The 21327-nt window shown below is 39.7% G+C and overlaps 1 protein-coding gene across 1 annotated transcript in view; it reads right to left on the bottom strand.

The window, feature by feature from the left end:
- The window catches only part of COL23A1 (collagen type XXIII alpha 1), a 267772-nt gene that overhangs the window by 156740 nt on the left and 89705 nt on the right, over positions 1–21327 (bottom strand). The window lies entirely within an intron of this gene.

Genomic DNA, 21327 nt, shown 5'->3' with positions numbered 1-21327 from the left:
CTCACCAAGGAACATTTGTCCGCCCCCTCTCCCCCACCCCCCCGCCCAGTTTTCAATAATTATGAATAATGCTATGAACATTCATGTAGAGATCTTTGTGTAAATATGCATTTTCATTTCTCTGGGATAAATGCCCAGGAGTGGGATGGCTGGGTCATTTGCTAAGAGTGTGTTTACCTTTCTAAGAAATTGTCAAAGTGTTTGCAGAGTGGCTGGACCATTTTGTATTCTTAGCAAAACATGAGCGTTTTAGTTGCTCCACATCTTCAGCCACACTTGGCATTGTCAGAATTTATTTACCCACTCTAATAGGTATACAGTGGTATCTCCTAGTGGTTTTAATTTGCATTTTCCTAATGTTAAGCATCTTTTTATGTGTTTATTTGTCATCCATATATCTTCTTTGGTGAAGTAACTTTTGCCCAACTTATTGGGTTGTTCGTTTCTTATTGTAGAATTTTGCGAGTTCTTTATATATTCTCAATACAAGTCCTTTGTTGGATATGTAATTTTTACATATTTTACCAGAGTGTGAAGACGGTCTTCTCATTATATTTAGGATGTCTCTTGCAGAACAAAAGTTTTAAGTTAAAACTTAACAATTTTGAAAAACAATGGATCATGCTTTTGGTTGTCATCTCTAAGAACTCCTTGCCTAAACTAAGATCATAAAGATTTCCTCCTCTGGTCTCTTCTAAGAGTTTTATAGTTTATGTTTTATTTTTATATAAATATATATATAATGGATACATATATAATGGATACATATATATAATATAGAAAATGGATTATATATATTTAATCCATTTTTGTTTAATATTTGGTTATGGTATGAGGTTTAGGTTGAGATTCTTTTTTTTTTACATACAGACATCCAACTTTTCCAGCACCATTTGTTGAAACTACTGTCATTTCCTCAATGAATTACCTTTGCTCCTTTATTAAAAACCAGTTTACTCTATTTGCATGAGTTGATCTTTGGGCTCTCTATGCTATTGTACTGACCAATGTGACCATCCTTTCGCAAATATTACTGTGTCTTGATTAGTGTGAATCCTTCAACTTTGTTCTTCTTTTTCAAAACTGCTTTTGCTATTCTCATTCCTTTGCCTTTCCATATAAATTTCAGAATAAGCTTGTTGATATCTACAAAAAAAAATCCTGTTTAGATTTTGATTGCTTTAAATCTATAGATCAATTTGGGGACAGTTGACATCTTAACTGTATTGAATCTTGCAACTCATGAGCCAAGTATGTCTCTCCATTTATTTAGTTTTCCTTTGATTTCTTTCATTAGCATTTTGTCGTTTTCAGTATACAGATCTTGGACATATTTTGTTATAGTTATACCTAAATATTTCATTTAGGAGGGAGTACTATAAATGAGGCTGCTTGTTAAATTCCAGTTTCCGAATGTTAGTTACTAGTGTATAGTGACCTGATTTTTAAATGTTGACCTTGTTTCCTGTGATACAACTCATTTATTAGTTCCAAGAGCTTTTGTTGGTTTGTTTGACAGTTCTTTTGGATCCTTTTATGTAGATAACCATGTCATTTATGAATACAGATAGTTTTATTGCTTTCATGCCAACTTGAACGCCTTTTCTTTTCTTTTTTTTAAAAATATATATTTTTTATTGATTTCAAAGAGGAAGAGAGAGGGAGAAAGAGATAGAAAAAACATCAATGATAAGAGAGAATCATTGATCGGCTGCCTCCTGCATGTCCCCCACTGGGGATGGAGCCCACAAACCGGGCACGTGCCCTTTAAGGTCCACAGGTTGATGCTCTATCCACTGAGTCAAACCAGCTGGGGCAGCCTTTTGTGTTTTCTTGTTTTACTGCACTTGCTAGGACTTCAGTATAATATTAAATAGAAATAAATGATCTCCCTGACTTGGTTTCACGTTAAAGGCGTTCCCTTCTATTTCTTTTCTATTTCCCTTCTAGTTTGCTAAGAGTTTTTTTCTTTTTTTAAAAAATAGTTTATTGATTTTTAGAGAGAGAGGAAGGGAGAAGAGAGAAACATCAATGTGAAAGCATAACATCAATCAGCTGTCTCCTACATGCCCCCCACTGGGGATCGAGCCCGAAATCTGTGCATGTGCCCTGACGGGGAATCAACCAGCAACTTCTCTGTGCACGGGATGATGTCAAACCAACTGACCCACACTGGACATGGCGAGAATTTACTTTGAATGAATATTGAATTTTATCAAATGCTGTTTCTGCATCTACTGGTATAATCATGTGATTTTTCTTACTTAGTTCTTAACATGGTGGACTTCATCAATTGATTTTAGCATGTTGAACCAGTGTTGCATGGCTAGAAACTTTTAAGTATGGCATTTTACTTTCTACCATGTTTTAAAGCTGTTCAAGTGTGTGTATCTCCCCATGAAGATATGGCCTGCATTTTATTCACTTAACTCAGATTCACATCACGTGTTTTGAATGCCCACTAAGTGACAGCACTACTCAAGGTAAGTTCAATACATCATCCTATTTAATTTTAAACAATAGCACCAGGAGGTAGATATTATTATCCCCTCGTTACCAAAGGCTGGAGAAATTAAGGGGTTTATCTTATTCACACCTCTGTCTCTTAATTCCACACCTAGTATTCCTATTGCTGTAACTGCAGCCTCTTTTACCCCATACCAACTTCCACGTGGTGATGGTACGCAGCAGCAGGCCAATTAGACAAATGATTATGCCTCCTTGCGCACACTTGTAAAAAATCTGCTTGCTGGGTTCCAGCATAGCACAGGCTTTCTTAGACCTTATTCAAAAAAGTTTACTACTAAGACCAACTTACAGCAATCCAGCCCTAAGACAAGAACATGGAGGTAGCAAGTTTTTAGCTATTGGATAAAATGAAAAGAGCAACTCCATTTAAAGGCTTCAACATTTACCTCTACCCTTTAACTGAGGTGACTGTGAGGGAGGATACAAAGCTAGAGAAGGCTCAGTGAGCTGTGTGATGAACAAATCCATCAGGCACAAAACTCCTGAGGCCAGACAGTATGAGTCCTGGAGGTGCTATGGGTCCTTAAGGACAAATCATTACAAACTAGTCACGTTTTGTTTCTTAAAAGTAAGATAGACGTCATGCACACAGAATAACCAGAATGCCTCCCATCGCACACATCTGGACTGAGGATTACTAAGTAGGCAAGTGAAGAAGTCTCTGTGACATCCTGGTATACCAAATATAGAGCTGCATTCTGAAGAAGCTGCCAACGGTGTTCAAGTATCTACCCAACAACCATGTCTTCTCTCATCTTCTTCCTCACCACTGAACCCAGTTTGGTCAGGAAGGCCTAGGAGATGCCTCATATTTTATAAAAGGTAGGCCCTCAGCCCAGAGCCAGACACAGGGTTGATTCATGCTTGGTTTGTTCTCCTTGGATGGGCAGGCAATAGTTTGGGCCAGTGGTCGGCAAACTGCGGCTCGCGAGCCACATGCGGCTCTTTGGCCCCTTGAGTGTGGCTCTTCCACAAAATACCAACTTCTGCGCATGGGCCACGAAGTTTCAATCGCACTGTATGTGCGCGCCCGCATGTGGTATTTTGTGGAAGAGCCACACTCAAGGGGCCAAAGAGCTGCACGTGGCTACCGAGCCGCAATTTGCCGACCACTGGTTTGGGCTAATGAGACAGAAGAGGAAGTCTTCTGGGGAGGACGACCTCCCTGAAAGAAGGACAAAGCTCCATGGAATACCTCTTGTCCCACCTCCTTTTGTCCCACCTCTTCTTCCTTCCTGGTACAAAGATGTAACTCCTGGAGATGGAGTGGTTATCTTAGAGCCATGGAAAGACAAGTATGAAATCCAGAGCCAACCCACTAAGGACCATGGAGTAAAAAGAGACTAGGACCCTGATGGCATTGTCAAGCAACTGAGTCAACTCCAACAACTACCTACCTCCAGAATTCTGGTCATGTGAAAAAAACAAGAAAGAATATTGGTTCAAGGCATCGTAAGTCAGGTTTTCTATTACTTGTAGCCAAAGCATTCCACTTAACCTTCCAGAACCAGCTTCATCATACACCTCTGGCCCCTGAGATCTCAGCATCATCAACACATGTCCACTTTTCCCCCCAGTTTGGATCCCAAGCCCATGGGGCTCCTGCTCTGAGCTTGGAAGCACCATCAAAGTAATGCCTCCCTTCTCAGAGACAAAGAGCAAGTAACATTTATTGAACACATATGATGTGCAGGGACCGGGCTAATTTTTGTGTATACTTTATCACCTTTAATCCTCAAATGAGGTAGGTACTATATTAGCCCCATTTTACAGATGGGGAAATTGAAGCAGGAAGATGTTAAATAATTTGTCTTATGTCATGCCACTAAACTGTACTCTGTCTTATCATCTCATTTCATTTGCCTCTCATTTGAAAAATAAGAGACATGGAGAAAAAAATCTGATACATACCCATACATATTTCAAGCAGGAATTTCAGGGGGAGAGAACAGAGGAAAATAACTATGAAAGAAATACCCAACAGACTTCCCTGAGTCTCAAGCTCAGAAGGTCTCACTGAGTACCAGGTGAAACTAATAAAAAGAGAATTTGGGGAATTTATTGAGATTTTCTTTATATCTTAACATATACATATATTTTTATATTGTGACCCAATATGTGACCACCTATAATTTCAAAATCAGAAAGTATATAAGTTGACCAACAGACTATATAATTAGAAGCAAATAATAAAATCTTAAGTGTAAAAATAACTTAGAAATAAGAAAGACTCCTATTTAAAAATAAAGTTTGGATCCAAAAGAAAATAAAAGCTTCAAGCACAGGGAAATAAAACATACATATATTTTTTGAAAGCCTAATCAAAAATAAATAGAGCAAGCCCTAGCCGGTTTGGCTCAGTGGAAAGAGCGTCAGCCTGTGGACCAAAGGGTCCTGGGTTCAATTCTGGTCAAGGGCATGTACCTCGGTTGCAGGATCCTCTCTGGCCTAGGCCGTAGTCCGGGCGCGTGCAGGAGGCAACCAATCGATGTGTTTCTCTCACATTGATATCTCACTCTGTCTTTCCCTCTCTCTAAAAATCTATGGAAAAATATCCTTGTTTGAAGATTAAAAAAATAAAATTAAATAATTTTTTAAAAAAAGAATGTGATGAGGGAAGACCTCACTGAGAAAACGACATCTGCAGAAAGACCTGGAATGAGGGAGTGACCCACTGGTGGGAAGTGTTTCTAGAAGAAGGAACAAAGGACTTGGGATAAGGGTTAGGGAGTATATGCCTACCCACAATTCATTTGTGGTTTTTAAAGGAAAGGAGCAGAGAGATACAAAACTTTAATAAAATTATTTTAAAAAAAGAATAAATAGAGCAAAATCACTATACTTAGTAGAGATTAGAGGTATGGGGGACTGAAAAACATTGTAGGACCATATTATATATAACTTAAGATATTTAAAAAATAAAAACAGATACTACTAAAATTAACTAGTCCTGGTTCAACTAGTTTTCAAAGCATGCTGCTTGAACCATTTAAGGAACAGACAATTTAAAATTAATCTTTTTCAATATATTTATTTTTATTTTTTAAATGTATTTTATTGATTTTTTACAGAGAGGAAGGGAGAGGGATAGAGAGCTAGAAACATCGATGAGAGAGAAACATTGATCAGCTGCCTCCTGCACACCCCTTACTGGGGATGTGCCCACAACCAAGGTACATGCCCTTGACCGGAATTGAACCTGGGACCCTTCAGTCCGCAGGCTGATGCTCTATCCACTGAGCCAAACCGGCCAGGACTTTTTCAATATTTATTAAGTGTATACTATGTTAAGGACACATGGCCAGGAACTGAATTTTTAGGGGTAAAGACAGACATGGCACCTGCCATCATGGTACCCAAAGTCTATGAGGAGACAAGAATAAACAGAAAGTCACACCAATAATTATAGTAACCCCCAGTCACTCCATCACCAGCTAGTCTATGCTCCCCACCAATAGAGGTCACTGCTATAAAGATGTTCAAAGTACTATGAAAGGGAATAACCATGGGGGAACCTAGATTATGATATGTAAGTTGGTAGTTTGGATAAGGGTCCTCAAGGGATGAGTCACACTGAGCTAAGTGAGATGGTGCAGGAAGAAACCTGGAAGGTAGAGGGAGAGCATGTGCACAAGGGCATGATGGGACAGAGGAGAGCTCCTCTTCCCAGTGAAAGGGTTCAGGTTTGCCTTTCATTGACAAGAACTGGTGTGAAACATTGCAGGCCAGTGTGGCTGGAGCAGAGAAGGAAATGAGGAACAACCACATTCAGCATCTAGTGGGCAATGTTAGGAATTCTGATAAGAAATCAGGACAGGGTTTTAAACCCGAGTATGGTGATCTGACTGTGTACTTACAAGATCACCATGTAACACTAACTCTTCTCAAGTTTTTCCAAAATATAGAGGACAAGAGAATACTTGACTCATTCTATGAAAACAGCTTGACTCTGATATAAAAGCCAGACTAAAATATCACCAGACAAGAAAACCACAAGCTGATAGCCTTTGTAAATATCGATATAAAAGTCCTTTATAAGACACTAGCAAACTGGCTCTGGCAAGTATGGCTCAGTGATTAAAGTATCAGCTTGCACACCAAAGGATCATGGGTTCAATTCCAGGTCCAGGGCACGTATCTGGGTTTCAGATTTGAACTGGGACTCAGTCAAGGCCATTGTGGGAGCGAACCAATTGATGTATCTCTCTCACATCAATGTTTCTCTCTCTCTCTCCTCTCTCCCTCCTTCCCTCCCATTCTCTCTAAAAATCCTTGGGTGAGGATTAACAACAGCAACAAAAAGATACTAGCAAATGGAATCCATTAGCATATTAAAAAGATTATACATTATGATCAATTAAATTTATACTGAGAATGAAAGGTGGTTTAATATACATAAATCAATCAAGGTAATACACCACATTAATAGAGCAAAGGGCAAAAAACCTGTGGATCATCTCAATAGATAAAAAAAAGAAAGAAAAAAGAACGACAAAATTCAACACCCTTTCATGATAAAAAGCAACAACACTTAATAAACTAGGAAAAGAAGGGAAATTCTTTTTTCTTTCTTTCTTTTTTTTTTTACAGAGAGGAAGGGAGAGAGATAGAGAGTTAGAAACATCGATGAGAGAGAAACATCGATCAGCTGCCTCCTGCACACCCCCTACTGGGGATGTGCCCACAATCCAGGTACATGCCCTTGACCGGAATCGAACCTGGGACCTTTCAGTCCGCAAGCCGACGCTCTATCCACTGAGCCAAACCGGTTTCGGCAAGAAGGGAAATTCTTTAACATGCCTGCTTTTGCCACTTCTAATCAACATAGTATTGGCAGTTTTGACCAGAGTATTAATCAAGAGAAAGAAATAAAAAGCATCCAAGCAAAAAAAGAAAAAGTAAGATCATTTCAATTCAGAGATGACATGATCTTTTATATAGAAAATCCCAAAGAAGCCACAAGAAAACTTTAAGAGCTGATAAATTTAGCCAAGTTGAAGGATCGATACAAAAAATCAGTTGTGTTTCTATGCACTAACAAAAAAATCAAAATAAAATTTAAGAAAATAATTTCATTTAAAATAGTACCATAAAGAATAAATAGTTAGGACTAAAGGTACCCAAATAAGTGCGAGGCTTGTACAGTGAAAACCACAAAACATTGCTAAAAGATGTTAAGAAGACCTAAATAAGTGAGGAAATCCTGTGTTCATGAGTTGGAGAACAGCAATGCTCCCCAAAGTGATCTAAAGAGTCAATGCCAATCCTATCAAAACCCCAACGGCCTTGTTTGCAAAAATGGGAAAGATGGTCCTAAAATTCATATGGAATTGCAACAGTTCCTAAATAGCCAAAAAATCTTGAAAAATGAAGAACAAACGTGGAGAACTCATACTTCCCATTTTAAAACGTACTACAAAGCTATAGTAATCAAGCAATGTGGACCTGGCATAGGGATAGCTGTACAGATCAATGGACCAGAATTGACAGTCCATTAAAATATTCATAGAACTGTAGTTATTTGATTTTTAACAAGGCTGCCAAGACCATTCAATGGGGGAAAAATCAGTTTCTTCAACAAACGATGCTGGGAGAACTGAACACGCACTTGTAAAAGAATGTAGTTGATGGGCCCGTATGTCACAACATACACAAAAATGAACTCAAAATGGATTAAGGGCCTAAATTTCAGAGCTAAGTTGAACTATATTTTCTTAGAAGTCTTGGCAAGGATGTAGAACAAACTGGAACCCTCATATACTGCTGGTAGGAATATAAGAGTCAGCCACTTTGGAAAAGTTTGGCAGTTCCTCAGTAAGTTAAACAGAGAATTACCATCTGACTTAGCAACTCCATTTCTCCATTGAAAACAGGTCCATCATTTGAAAACAGATACTCAAACAAATAATTGTACACAAATGTACATAGCAGGTCTACTATGAACAAAAAGTGGAATTAACCCAAATGTCCAGTGATGGATGAATGGATAAACAAGATGTAGTATGTTCAAACAATGAAGTGTTATTCGGCCATAAAAGGATAAAACTTCTAAACATTATGCTAAGTAAAAGAAGCCAGACACAAAAGGCCATATATTGTATGATTCCATTTATATAAACTATCCAGATTTGGCAAATTCATAGGGACAGAAAGCAGATTAGTGGTTGCCAGGGCCTGAAGGTAGTGGGATGGGGAGGGATTGCTTAACAGGTGCAGGGTTTCCATTTAGGGGAATGAAAGTTCTGGAACTAGATCATGGTGATGGCTGCCCAACACTGTAAATGTACTTACTGTCAGCAAGTTGTGCATTTTTACATAGTTCCAATGGTAAACTTTTATGTGTATTTTACCTCAATAATAAAAAAACAACTTACATGGTCTTTTACTGATTACAAAACTTAATAGACATTTTATATATATAAAAAATCACTGTGGCTGCTATGAGGACAATGGGTGGAGCAGCCCAGGGAAGTGCTGCAAAGAGGGAGAGAGGAGATGGATTTATAAAGTGTCAGGAGGTCAGAGAATGATTCTGGACTTCTGTCCAGATGGGGAGGGAGTACATTCGGGGATATCAAGTCAATACGTCTAAGAAAATATAGTTCAATTTAGCTCTTAAATTTAGATCCTTAATCCATTTTGAGTTCATTTTTGTGTATGTTGTGATGTACTGGTCCATCAACTTCATTCTTTTACAAGTGCATGTTCAGTTCTCCCAGCATCGTTTGTTGAAACTGGTTTTTCCCCCATTGAATGGTCTTGGCAGCCTTGTTCTGATACTTAAAACTTTATGGACCAGTGTCACTTATGAAAATAAGTATGAAACATTAGCAATGAAGCATTAGCAAATTCAATTTAAACATGGAACCAAAGAATATGTCAATCTATCCTAAAGAAATAGTTCAAAACACTGAGGTTGTGCATATAGTGAAAAAGTTCATTGCAATGCTATTTGTAAAGGTGAAAAATTAGAAGCCAACCATACTATCCTTTTTAAAAAAATCCTCATCTAATTATTGATATTGTGTATTGACTTGAGAGAGAGAGGAAGAGGGAAAGGAAAAGAGAGAGAGAGAGTGAGAGAGAGAGAGAGAGAGATCAGTTGCCTCCCTACTCACCCAACTAGGGATCAAAGCTGCAACCTTTTGGTGTACAGGACACTGCTTCAACCAACTTAGCCACCAGGCTGAGGCCAGCCATAGTACATCACAGGAGGGTGGTAAAATAAAACATGAAATGTCTTTTGAACAACTGCATAGAGTTTTTTCAGAAAAGGCTCATTAACACATTGAGAGAAAAACCAAGATAAAAGGCGATTTATAAACTATAATTATAATTATGAGAATAATTATGCTTATAATTAAAAAATGCTGGAAGGAAATGTATAAAAATTAATGATGGCTATTAGGATATAGAATTATATGTAATTCTTTCTTTTTTTCTGTTTTCCTCATGTAGTTATAGTACTTTTATCATGTAAAAAAAGTATGGCTGGAAGAGAAAAAGAAGAAAAGGCAAGCTAGGTGGCAAGATGGAAGGGAGAGAAGGTGAAGGGTCTGAAGGGAGCAGAGGGGGTCGATCGGCCTGGGGACCCTTGGAATGTGGTGCTGACAGGGTTAAACGGTCGACCCAGGTATCTAGTTGGGGCCATGAGCTGATGGTGACGCCTTAGCCTGCAGTGAGGACAGAGGTTGCGTGGCAGGTCAGTGAGAACGTTAATGAGGAACTGTCAGACGCAGGAGGCTGCTCCTGCCCACCCTGTGTCCAGCACTGCTTTCCCTGTGTCTGCCACTGGGAGATCGTCGGAAGAGGGGACCCCGGCTGGCCTGAATCCTGTGATTCCCTAATAGCAACTGGCCGTCTGCCTCCTGGCCAAGACTCTGATAGGAGGTTTCTGGCTCAGAGTTGCTACAGACCCAACAGCATCGACTTTGTCTTTCAAGCTTAGTTGAGTAAAACTGTTTTATATGCTTGGATGCAAAAAGCACTTTTTTTCCTCTTGAAATGAAGGCATTAAAAATAATGCTCATTAAAGTCAACTCAGACAGGATAATTAAAGGCACAGCTGTCCCGGACTAAACACAGCTTTCAAACTCAAAAGATGCCGTACCTCCCCCACCCCATCCCAACTTTTTACTTACTATTTTTCCTAATTAGAGAAGTGGCCTGAGAGACAGGGAAGCTTTTGTTGTCTGGTCTTAATAAGTCGCTAGGAGATTTATAGATAGCGTGCCCTCTTCCACAGCTCCTGGGATAAAAGCACTGACATGTGGTCACATCCAGTGCTGTTAAGCAAGTGATGTGAACTGAGGTTCACCGACTGTGTCCAAACAATCCTTTCACTAGAATCAGTCCAGCAGTCATCAATCCACATTTATGGATACCTACTGTAAGTCTAGCACTGTCCAGGCACTGAGATGGTCACAAAGAGGATTGAAGTTTGATCTCTACCAACAGGTCTGCTACACCTCAGCAAATACCAAGATACGTGAGTCCAGATCATCTTCATCACAAGATCCATTTACCATGAAATGGCAGCCTCTCAAAGCAAACCCCATAGAATGAGCAAGGCTTCTATGGTTATAATTATATGCCCTCATGATCTTGCAATAAAATAAGATATAACAGATCCTCAGCCCCTCCCACTCCTGCAACCCCCTATATACCAAACTGGGTGACAAGCAGGCCCATCTGGTGGTATGCAGGATGATTTTCAGATGTCAAGTATGGCTCAATGTTTGTTTCCCCCTTCTCCCATAGCAAGACAAATTTTAGAACAGCATAAACCTACATTTCCTAGGTTCCTCTGCAGGCAGGTGCAATCACCTGACTAGTTTATGGGCAATGGCACACGAGTGGAAGTGATGTGAGCAGCTTCCTAACATGATCTTAAAGAGAAAGTGTATGCGCCTCCTTCCCTTCCTTGTCTTGCTTCCAGCAGGCTGAATCATGACTCAACGGTGAGAACTGGAGCAGTCGCTTGGGGCCACCAGGTGAGGCCCTGAGATGACACTGTGCTGTTAGAGCCACAGAACATTAGGAACCTGAGTCTCCAATGCCTCTGAGCCACTGTACCTGTGCCTGCGCTATTACATGAGAGGCAAATACATTTCTATCTTTTTTAACTACAGTATTTGGGGAGGTCTATGTTATAGCAGCCTAACCTGTACCTTTTTTAAAAAATATATTTTATTGATTTTTTACAGAGAGGAAGGGAGAGGGATAGAGAGTTAGAAACATCGATGAGAGAAACATCAATCAGCTGCCTCTTGCACAGCCCCTACTGGGGATGTGCCCGCAACCAAGGTACATGCCCTTGACTGGAATCGAACCCGGGACCCTTCAGTCCGCAGGCCGATGCTCTATCCACTGAGTCAAGCTGGTTAGGGCCTAACCTGTATCTTAACATACCTTGGTGGCTTAAATGAATAGACCAATGAATAATAATAGCCACTATTTGCTGCATATAAGCCATGGGCCATGCAATGTGCTAGATGCTCTCAATATACATGATCTCATCTGATTCCTCACAACATCCTTTTAGATAGTTATCACTAGTCCTATTTTATAGATGACAAAACTGAGGCCCAAGGAGGTGGGCGCATGACAATGAAGTGTTGACAAAGCCAGGGCTTAAACTCAAGTCTTTGAGCTCTCAGTTTAGGACTCCTCCCATTACCATGTGCCAGGGGGATGCTTTAACTTAGGTACTTTTTCTTTCTACCAAATTGTTCTTGAGAACATGCTTTTTCTTAAATAAAAGTTAATTCTTAGTACAAATAGCATAAAGAATTATAGATCTCTATTTTATTAAAATCAAATGCCATCAGAACTACATTTTCAACTTCTATTACACTGAGTTTGTTTTCAAAGCAAGTTCTTCTATTAAAAAGGGGAAAAAGTGAAAACTTGAAATCTATTGAAGAGTTATTTGCATTTTAAGCACAGGTATTTCAGTCTCCTAAAGGAGAGACATAAGATCACTTATTTCTGACTCTTGATACAACTGTTTACCTAAACATCCCAAGAGAATCAGAACCAATGAAAGAATTCAGTAATATGGTGACATAAAAAACTTATATAGAAATCAATAGCTTTCCTATATAAAAATAACAATCAAGTTATAAGATACAATGAAAGATCCTAATTCTATCCTATTTTATTCTATCCTATCCTATTCTAAAATACAAGTCACCTAGAAATAAATTTAAAAAGAAATTTTAAGTATGTACCTGAAGAAAAAGCCCAAATCTTCTAAGAGATAAAAAGAAAAAAGACTTGAACCCTCAGAGAAGCACACCATGTTCTTGGACAGGACAACTCAGCATCATAAAGGTGTCAATTCTTCCCGTTAATCTACCAATTAACACCATTTGGGTAAGCTCACCTTAACCTAAAAAAGGGTCTAGGGCAGTGATGGTGAACCTTTTGAGCTCGGCGTGTCAGCATTTTGAAAAACCCTAACTTAACTCTGGTGCTGTGTCACATATAGAAATTTTTTGATCTTTGCAACCATAGTAAAACAAAGACTTATATATATTTTTTAATATATTTTATTGATTCCCTACAGAGAGAAGGGAGAGAGATAGAGAGTTAGAAACATCGATGAGAGAGAAACACCGATCAGCTGCCTCCCGCACATCCCCCACTGGGGAAGCGCCGCAACCCAGGTACACGCCCCTGACTGGAATCGAACCCAGGACCCTTCAGTCCACAGGCCAACGCTCCATCCACTGAGCCAAACCGGCTTTGGCAAGACTTATTTTTTTGATATTTATTTTATATATTTAAATGCCATTTACAAAGAAAAATCAACCAAAAAAATGAGTTCGCGTGTCACCTCTGACACGCGTGTCATAGGTTCTCCATCACTGGTCTAGGCTGTAACAAAGAATAAAAAGCATTTATTTGAGCAAAGGATTTCAATCCCAGAGGCACATATTCAGGTAGCAACTTAAACTGTACTCCAAAGAGAACAAACAAAGGTAGGATTTCTAAAGGCAACCACAGGCACAGTCCTCATTTAGGTCCTCTATGCAAACGAAGGATGCTGGTTGGTGAATGGGATTGGTTCCTTTCCTGGTGAAGAATGCAGATAGTCTGGTTGTCATGGTAAAGAGAAAGTAAAGTTCAAGATGTGGTTACACAGTTGGCTTAAAATTTTAAAAGTTGTGGGTGGGCGGAGCATAAGGCAAACTTCTTCATGGCCTCCCAGTTCCATTTTAGTTCCCTTGACATAAATGACTCCTTCTACACATACAAATACCAACAAGATGTTTCCTTAAACTAGGCAAACATATTCTAAAGTTCATATGGAAAGCTCAACATGCAAGACTAACTACGGCGATTTTAAAAAGGACTACATCAAAATAAAAAGCTTCTGCACAGCAACAATTCTCAATCTTATATCACTTCTTGGGGAATCATTTTTCCTAAACACCAATCAGTACTTCCTCAAGTCCTATGTTGTTACAGCCCCACATCCAGCCCTTACAGTCCAAAGTGCTTTGCTGCATGGGAGAACATATTTGCCAGTGTTATAGCCGATAAGAGTTTAATCTCCAAAATTTACAGGGAACTCATACAACTTAACAAAAACAAGATAAATAATCCAATAAAAAATGGGCAAAGGACCTAAATAGACACGTTTTTGAAAGCGGACATACAAAAGGCCAAGAGACATAAGAAAACATGCTTAAAGTCACTAATAATCCGAGAGATGCAAATCAAAACGACAATGCCGTACCGTCTCACACCTGTCAGAATGGCTATCATCAACAAATCAACAAACAACATGTGCTGGCGAGGATGTGGAGAAAAAGGAACCCTCGTGCACTGCTAGTGGGAATGCAGACTCCATACTGGAGTCTCCTCAAAATGAAATTTCCTCAGAAAGTTAAAAATGGAACTCCCATTTGACCCAGTAATCCCACTTCTAGGACTATATCCTAAGAAACCAGAAACACCAATCAGAAAGGATATATGCACCCATATGTTCATAGCAGCACAATTTACAATAGCTAAGATTTGGAAACAACCTAAGTGCCCATCAGCAGATGAGTGGATTAAAAAACTGTGGTACATCTACACAATGGAATATCATGCCGCTATAAAAAAGAAGGAACTTTTACCATTTGCAACAGCATGGATGAAACTGGAGAGCATTATGCTAAGCAAAATAAGCCAGTTGGAGAAAGATAAATACCACATGATCTCACTCATATGTGGGATATAATGATCAACATAATTTGATGAATAAAAATAGATCCAGAGAAAAAATGGTAGAAAAGGGTGTGGGATATAACAATCAACATAATGTGATGAACAAGAATAGATCCAGAGACAAATGGTAGGGGAGGGGTTAGAGAGCAACCAAAGGACTTGTATGCATGCATATTAGCATAATCAATGGACACAGATACTGGGGTGGTGGGGACCTGCCAGGGGTGGGAATGGTTGGGGTGGGGGTGGGGGGTCAACTGGGGAAAAAGGAGACATATGTAACGCTTAAGATAATAATAATAATAAAAGATCAATGGATCATAATAAAATCCCCAAAATAGAAAAAATTATGTGCAAGAATTTAATTTATGAGAAATGTGATGTCTTAAACCAATGTGGAAAAGATGGAATGGTCAAAAAAAAGTTGGAACAACAAGGTAACTATTTGAAAAAAAAGCTGGATTCACATTACATACTTTACAAAGGATAAATCCAAATAGATTAAAGATTTAAAGGTAAACATGAGACCATGAAATCATTTAATAAAAATCAAGGGAAATTATTTTAGAGACACAGGGTGGTGAAGATCTTTCTATCCAGTATGCAGTAGCCATAAGCGACAAGATTGATAAAATTGATATAAAAAATAAGAATATCTGGATATCTAAAAACTACCTAAGCAAATTCAAAACACTAACAATACACAGGGAAGAAATATATTCAACTCGGACCACAAAGAGCTTATGTCCCATATTTATATAAAAGAGCTACTACAGATGGTTAGGGAAAAGTCCAACCATCTAATGGAAACAAAAGCTACTATGGAGCCGAAACCGGTTTGGCTCAGTGGATAGAGCGTCGGCCTGTGGACTGAAAGGTCCCAGGTTCGATTCCGGTCAAGGGCATGTACCTGGGTTGCGGGCACACCCCCAGTGGGGGTGTGCAAGAGGCAGCTGATTGATGTTTCTCTCTCATCGATGTTTCTGACTCTCTATCTCTCTCCCTTCCTCTCTGTAAAAAATCAATAAAATATATTAAAAAAAAAAAAGCTACTATGGAAAAATTTAAAGAAAAGATGTCCAACCACACTGATAATAAGCGTGTGGCCAATTAAAACTTCTCTGAGATAGTATGTTTTACTTATGAGAATGGCTGAGACCCAATAACCTGATAACACACTGAGGTGAGGGTATAACCAGGAGGGTAGAATGGTACAACCTCAATAACAGGCAATTTGTCAAAGTCCATCAAAACTAGCAACGCATATATCCTTGGACCCAGGATACCTATGGGAAATGACGGATATGTGAATTTATTCCATGGCAAGAGAGTGTCCATAGGGGTCTGGCTACAGCACTGGTTCTCAACCTTCTGGCCCTTTAAATACAGTTCCTCATGTTGTGACGCAACCGTAAAATTATTTTCATTGCTACTTCATAACTGTAATGTTGCTACTGTTATGAATTGTAATGTAAATATCTGATATGCAGGATGGTCTTAGGCGACCCCTATGAAAGGGTCGTTCGACCACCAAAGGGGTCGTGACCCACAGGTTGAGAATTGCTGGGCTATAGGAACCAGGGCACATCCATGCAAAGGATATTATACAGTGAGAAAAAAAGATTGAGGAATCTCTTTATATGCCAATAAGAAAGATCTCCCAGGTGGATTGCTAAGTGAAGGAAGCAGATACAGATCAGTGAGTGTTGTATATTTGTGTGCTGTAAAAGTGTAGGAAAAGAGACACACACAAATGTCTGCTTTTATATATATTTCTGGAGGGCTACTGAATACAACTAAAGCACTGGGGTTCCGTGGGGAAGATAACTGAGCGTCTAGAAAATGGTATACACCCCACATACCTCAACACTTTTCAGCCACACGAATGGAGCAGCCATTAAATAAAACAAGTTGGAGCACTTTGGACCCACACACTTTCTGGCGCTTCCTACGTATACAGTGCTGTTATAAGTGCTATAAGGAGACTGTGATGTGGATTTGGAACTTTGTCCAATTCTGTTCATCGCAATATTCAGTCTTAAGCAACCAAACTTTAGTTGGACATGACATCTCCTTACTTAAAAAGTTTCAACTTTGATAGAATCCCAGGACACAGAGCTGGTAGGATTCAAGATTGGTGCAAGGTATACTTCCAGTTCCTTTGTTCAGGCAACTAACTCACTACGATGAGGATGAAGGCAAATACGATGATGATGTGGATGGATGTTATTCCCACTTTATAGATGATGAAACTGAGGCACAATGAGGTGAAGCAATTTGCCCATAGCCACCCACATTTTCTTCACTTATCAGGATTCCAGACTGGCTCTCAAAGTCTCCTTTATGTCATGCCTTTGTTGAACTAGTGATATTAAAATAAAAAATCATCTCCAATCTTCCAGGAGCTTCCATTGAGGAGCAGGAATATAGGCACTCTGGCCAGGTAGGTACAGAACGTGATAAGAGCCATTTTACACTCAGAGTAAAGAGACATTTACCTTTGTCTTTGCAAACCCTCTCCCCGTCTTCATATAGCGGAGCCCAATAATTAGTCCGCAAGAACACAACATTTGGGTAGTTAAGTAACAGCCCTGAAAAGTGATCACAGATGAAGCTGAAAGGACTTTTTTTAAACATGCAGCCCCCCAGTCCCACCTCAAGTACTAGGTTAACAAATCCAGGCCACATTTGAGAGAATTGCTGACAGGAAATAAAAAAGCTCATTATAGTACTTCATTCAAATGAGTTTCTAAATTTAAAAGCCTATAAAAAGCATCTCAGATCAAAAAGTGAACAAATAGCCACTTTCTTTACGGTTATCGAAAGTACTAAATGCACTAATAACCTAGGTCCACAGGCCTGCCTGCTGGCACAACGAAGCCTGTCCCAGAGCAGGGGTCACACAGCCCTCAAGCAACGCCACTGGGTGGGGACCTGCATGGCTAGGCCTGGGGAGAAGCCAGGAAGGACGGGCAGCCTGCAGAGTTTGGGCAAGTTGTTTAGTGGGCCCAGCATCCACATCTACGAAATGGAGATACCAATACTCTCTGCAGAACTGTGAGGCTCAGATGAGTAAATCTATTAAGTAAGGATTAAGGAGCCTGGGTCCCAGCAGGGGCTCAGTGTCAGGTATTACCTTTCTTCTCCACAGAACCCTGGTGACAACACATTCTCACTCCTGTGAAGGAGGGAAGACCTGGGTAGGTGAAAAATCGCAACATCACTGGTCTTTTGCCTTATTGAGTGTATTCATTTCCTGGTGCTGATACACATAAAGTACTACAAACTGGCGGCTCCAAACAATAGAAATTCATTTTCTCCCAGTTCTCAAGGCCAGAAGTATGAAATCAGGGTATCGGCAAGTCTGTGCTCCCTCTGAGACTCCAGGTAGAATCCTTCCTTGTCCCTTCCAAGCTTCTGGTGGTGGCCCGCAGTCCTTGGCTTGTGGCTGCATCACTCCAGTCTCTGCCTCTGTTGTCCCATGGCCTTCTGTGTGTCTGTCCTCACATCATCTTCTCTCTAACAAGTAACTAGTAACACTAGTCACTTTGGATTAAGGGCCCACTCTACTCCAGTGTGACCTCATCTTAACTAATTATATCGGCAATGATCCTGTTTCCAAATAAGGTTGTATTCTGCAGTACTGGGGGTTAGGACGTCAAGAAATAGTTTTGGGGGGACAGAATTCAAGAATGGGAGCAATCTTTTACTTAGTCCACCACTGTAAGGGTGACAAAGGAGACTGAGGGCCCACACCACACCTTTCTGCTCAGAGTCTCTCTGGGGAAAAAGGATGCTGGCACAGTGACAGTGAGAAGGGTACCATATGCAGGAGGACCAGGGCTGCCATGTACACCCGTGTGACCAGGGCATGTCACCCACCAGTGTGAGCCTTGTTTCCTCCTATGTAAAGAGAACAGTGATAACGCCTGGCCCCCTTGATAAACACTAGCACATACTAGTACACAGAGCATGCATGGAGTACACTTTTTTCTCAAGTCACAGAAGCACAGAATTTTATAGCCATTAATTCTTGATGGTGGAAAGCACCACCATCTACCCAGCTGATCAAGTGGGAGATGAGGGGGTCATCTTAATTCTCTTCTGTTCCAGTCGCCATATCCAAGTACGACGTCATTCCCTCCTTCCCTTCCTCTTAACACGTCTCCTCCCGGCCACCCCAGTCCGACCACACTGTGTGGCCAAGGCCCCAGCAACTTTCTTGTGAACGAACAGCTGCAGAACTTCCCACCAGGCTCCACATGGCTGTCAGCTCAGAGGGGCCACGGGAAACACAGACCCTGCACATCAGTCTCCTGTCTGAAGCGCCTCAGCTCAGCACACCCTCCCATCGGGAGAAAGTCCATACTCCACTTAAAGCCATTCTAATCAATACATCATTGGTTTAACCTGACAGAATACTTCTCGTGTGTAGTTAGAAGAATAAACAGACAAGAATAGCTAAGCCATTTAGAAGAAAAATAACAAGAAAGTTAAGGCGTATTACACAACCACATGAATTAAAACAATGTGGCACTGGTACCGACTTTGAGAGAAAGATGTGCATGCACCAAACAATTCTGAGTACAATTCAGGAGAAAAACAGATTGTTGGGATAACAAGTTATTTGGAAGACAGTTAAGTCAGATCTTCTCCTCACACCATAAATTAAAAAAGAGTTAAGTAAAAAAAATGAAGACTTCTATATGTCATAGAAGCTTTTATACTATGGCAGGCATGTATTCCTTTTATAAAGAAGGAACATACAATAAAGGCAGAAAAAACTGTCTATATTAGAAGAAAAGAGAGGTAAACACTGAGCTGATTAATATCAGGTGGGACATTCTAAGCATAAAAACAACGAAAGAAAAACTATCAGCTTTGATTAGCTTAAAAATATCAAATTATGTATGTTAAAAAACCCCCACAAAAGTTACAAGGCAATGACAAAGTGAGGAAAACATTCATAATAAAGATAATAAAGGGTTGTCATCCTTAAGATATTAACAAAATCTTGCCAGTGGGTAAGAAAAACACTAAAACTCCGATTCCTCGCCCCAAAGGCAATTCTAAATAGAACCACAGTGGTCTAATAAACATATGGCTGATGATTATAATAAAACACAAGGCACCCTTTTTTGAATGTTTGGTAACACTGAACCATTAATTATCATTAATGGTAAAAACAAGAGAAAAATTCCGAGATGTCCTAAATTAAATTACAGCAGGCCAGAGAGTGAGAGAAAGTGATAAGAGGAATTAAGCAGCCAATGGCCACAGGACAACCAACAAAACACGGCTCACATTCCTGGCTGTCCTGGAGTTTTGAATCAACTTCTGTGGTGACCACTAGATACACCGCACCCAGCCTACGCACGGCCTTTAGGACTGTCACCGCCACCAGTCAAAAGTAGCACGTGTTTATCCCTCCCGGACTGTGCGCCTATCCTAGAACCTCTCCGCTTCGCCATGACAAGTGGTGAAATATTAAAAATAAAACTCAGCAGACCCCCTTCGTCAGATGCTAGGGAACAAACTCACTGTTTTGAAAATTGGTAAATAATTGGTGGGGGGGATCCATCCTGCTGTTTTTATGTGAACTCTCTCACAGGGTAACCACACAGTCTCTCCTTATAGAATTATTCCAGCTAATAGATAAAGAATAGCAGGATTAGAATATCACTGTTTTTTACAAATCCCTAAAAAAAAAAATAATGGATCTGGGCAATAATCATCAATGGCTGTTAACATCACAAAAGAATTGTCCTGGTGAGAGCACACACTACCACTTAGGTAAGTATTCTTACCCCAAACCAAACCTGAATCTTATCAAAGCCTATAGATCTACCCACCAATTTACAGGAAATACAGGGGCAGAGGAACCTCTAAATGACACCGCATGAATGCAAGCATCACAGTCCAGACTGTGGGGAACTGCAGGAAAAATGACGAGCTTCTTTGATAAATAAGTTGTAAGGCACAAGGAAAGAGAAGGAGGGAGAATCTATAGATGGAAACAAACTTACTCGACATAGCAACCAATCACAAGAGATGAACCTCATCTGGATCCTGAACCAAACTATTAAAAATTATGAAACAAGGGGGAAACTTGAACACCAATGGGATATTTAATTGACATTAAGTATTTGTTATCTTAAATTTTTATGTGTAATAACTGGTATATTTTGGTTATGTTTTCATAAAATGTCTTTGACTTCTAAATATCTGTACTGAAATATTTACCTCCCAAATTATGATACCTGTAATTTGCTTCCAGGTGGTTAACAGATGGGAGTCTAGTTGTAACAAAATTGGTTATGATTTGATAACTGTTAAAGCCAGGCAATTGGTACCCGGGGTTCATACTATTCTCTCTACTTCTGTAAAATGTTCAAAATTTTCCATAATAAAAGATGTAAACAACATTTAAAATGGTATTTTTTCACAACAATGGAATGCCATGGAGAAATGCTCATGATAGGGCAATGATGATGGAAAAGCTACACGACTAATGCAGAGTGTTCTCTCAATCTCGTTAAATACACATCAAGCATTTTGAGGCAAAAAGAAGAAAAT

The sequence above is a fragment of the Myotis davidii genome, unplaced genomic scaffold (genome assembly GCF_000327345.1).
Source record: "Myotis davidii unplaced genomic scaffold, ASM32734v1 scaffold438, whole genome shotgun sequence".
NCBI lineage: Eukaryota > Metazoa > Chordata > Mammalia > Chiroptera > Vespertilionidae > Myotis > Myotis davidii.
Note: the sequence above shows the minus strand (reverse complement) of the source record. Positions and strands in the feature narration are given on the sequence as shown.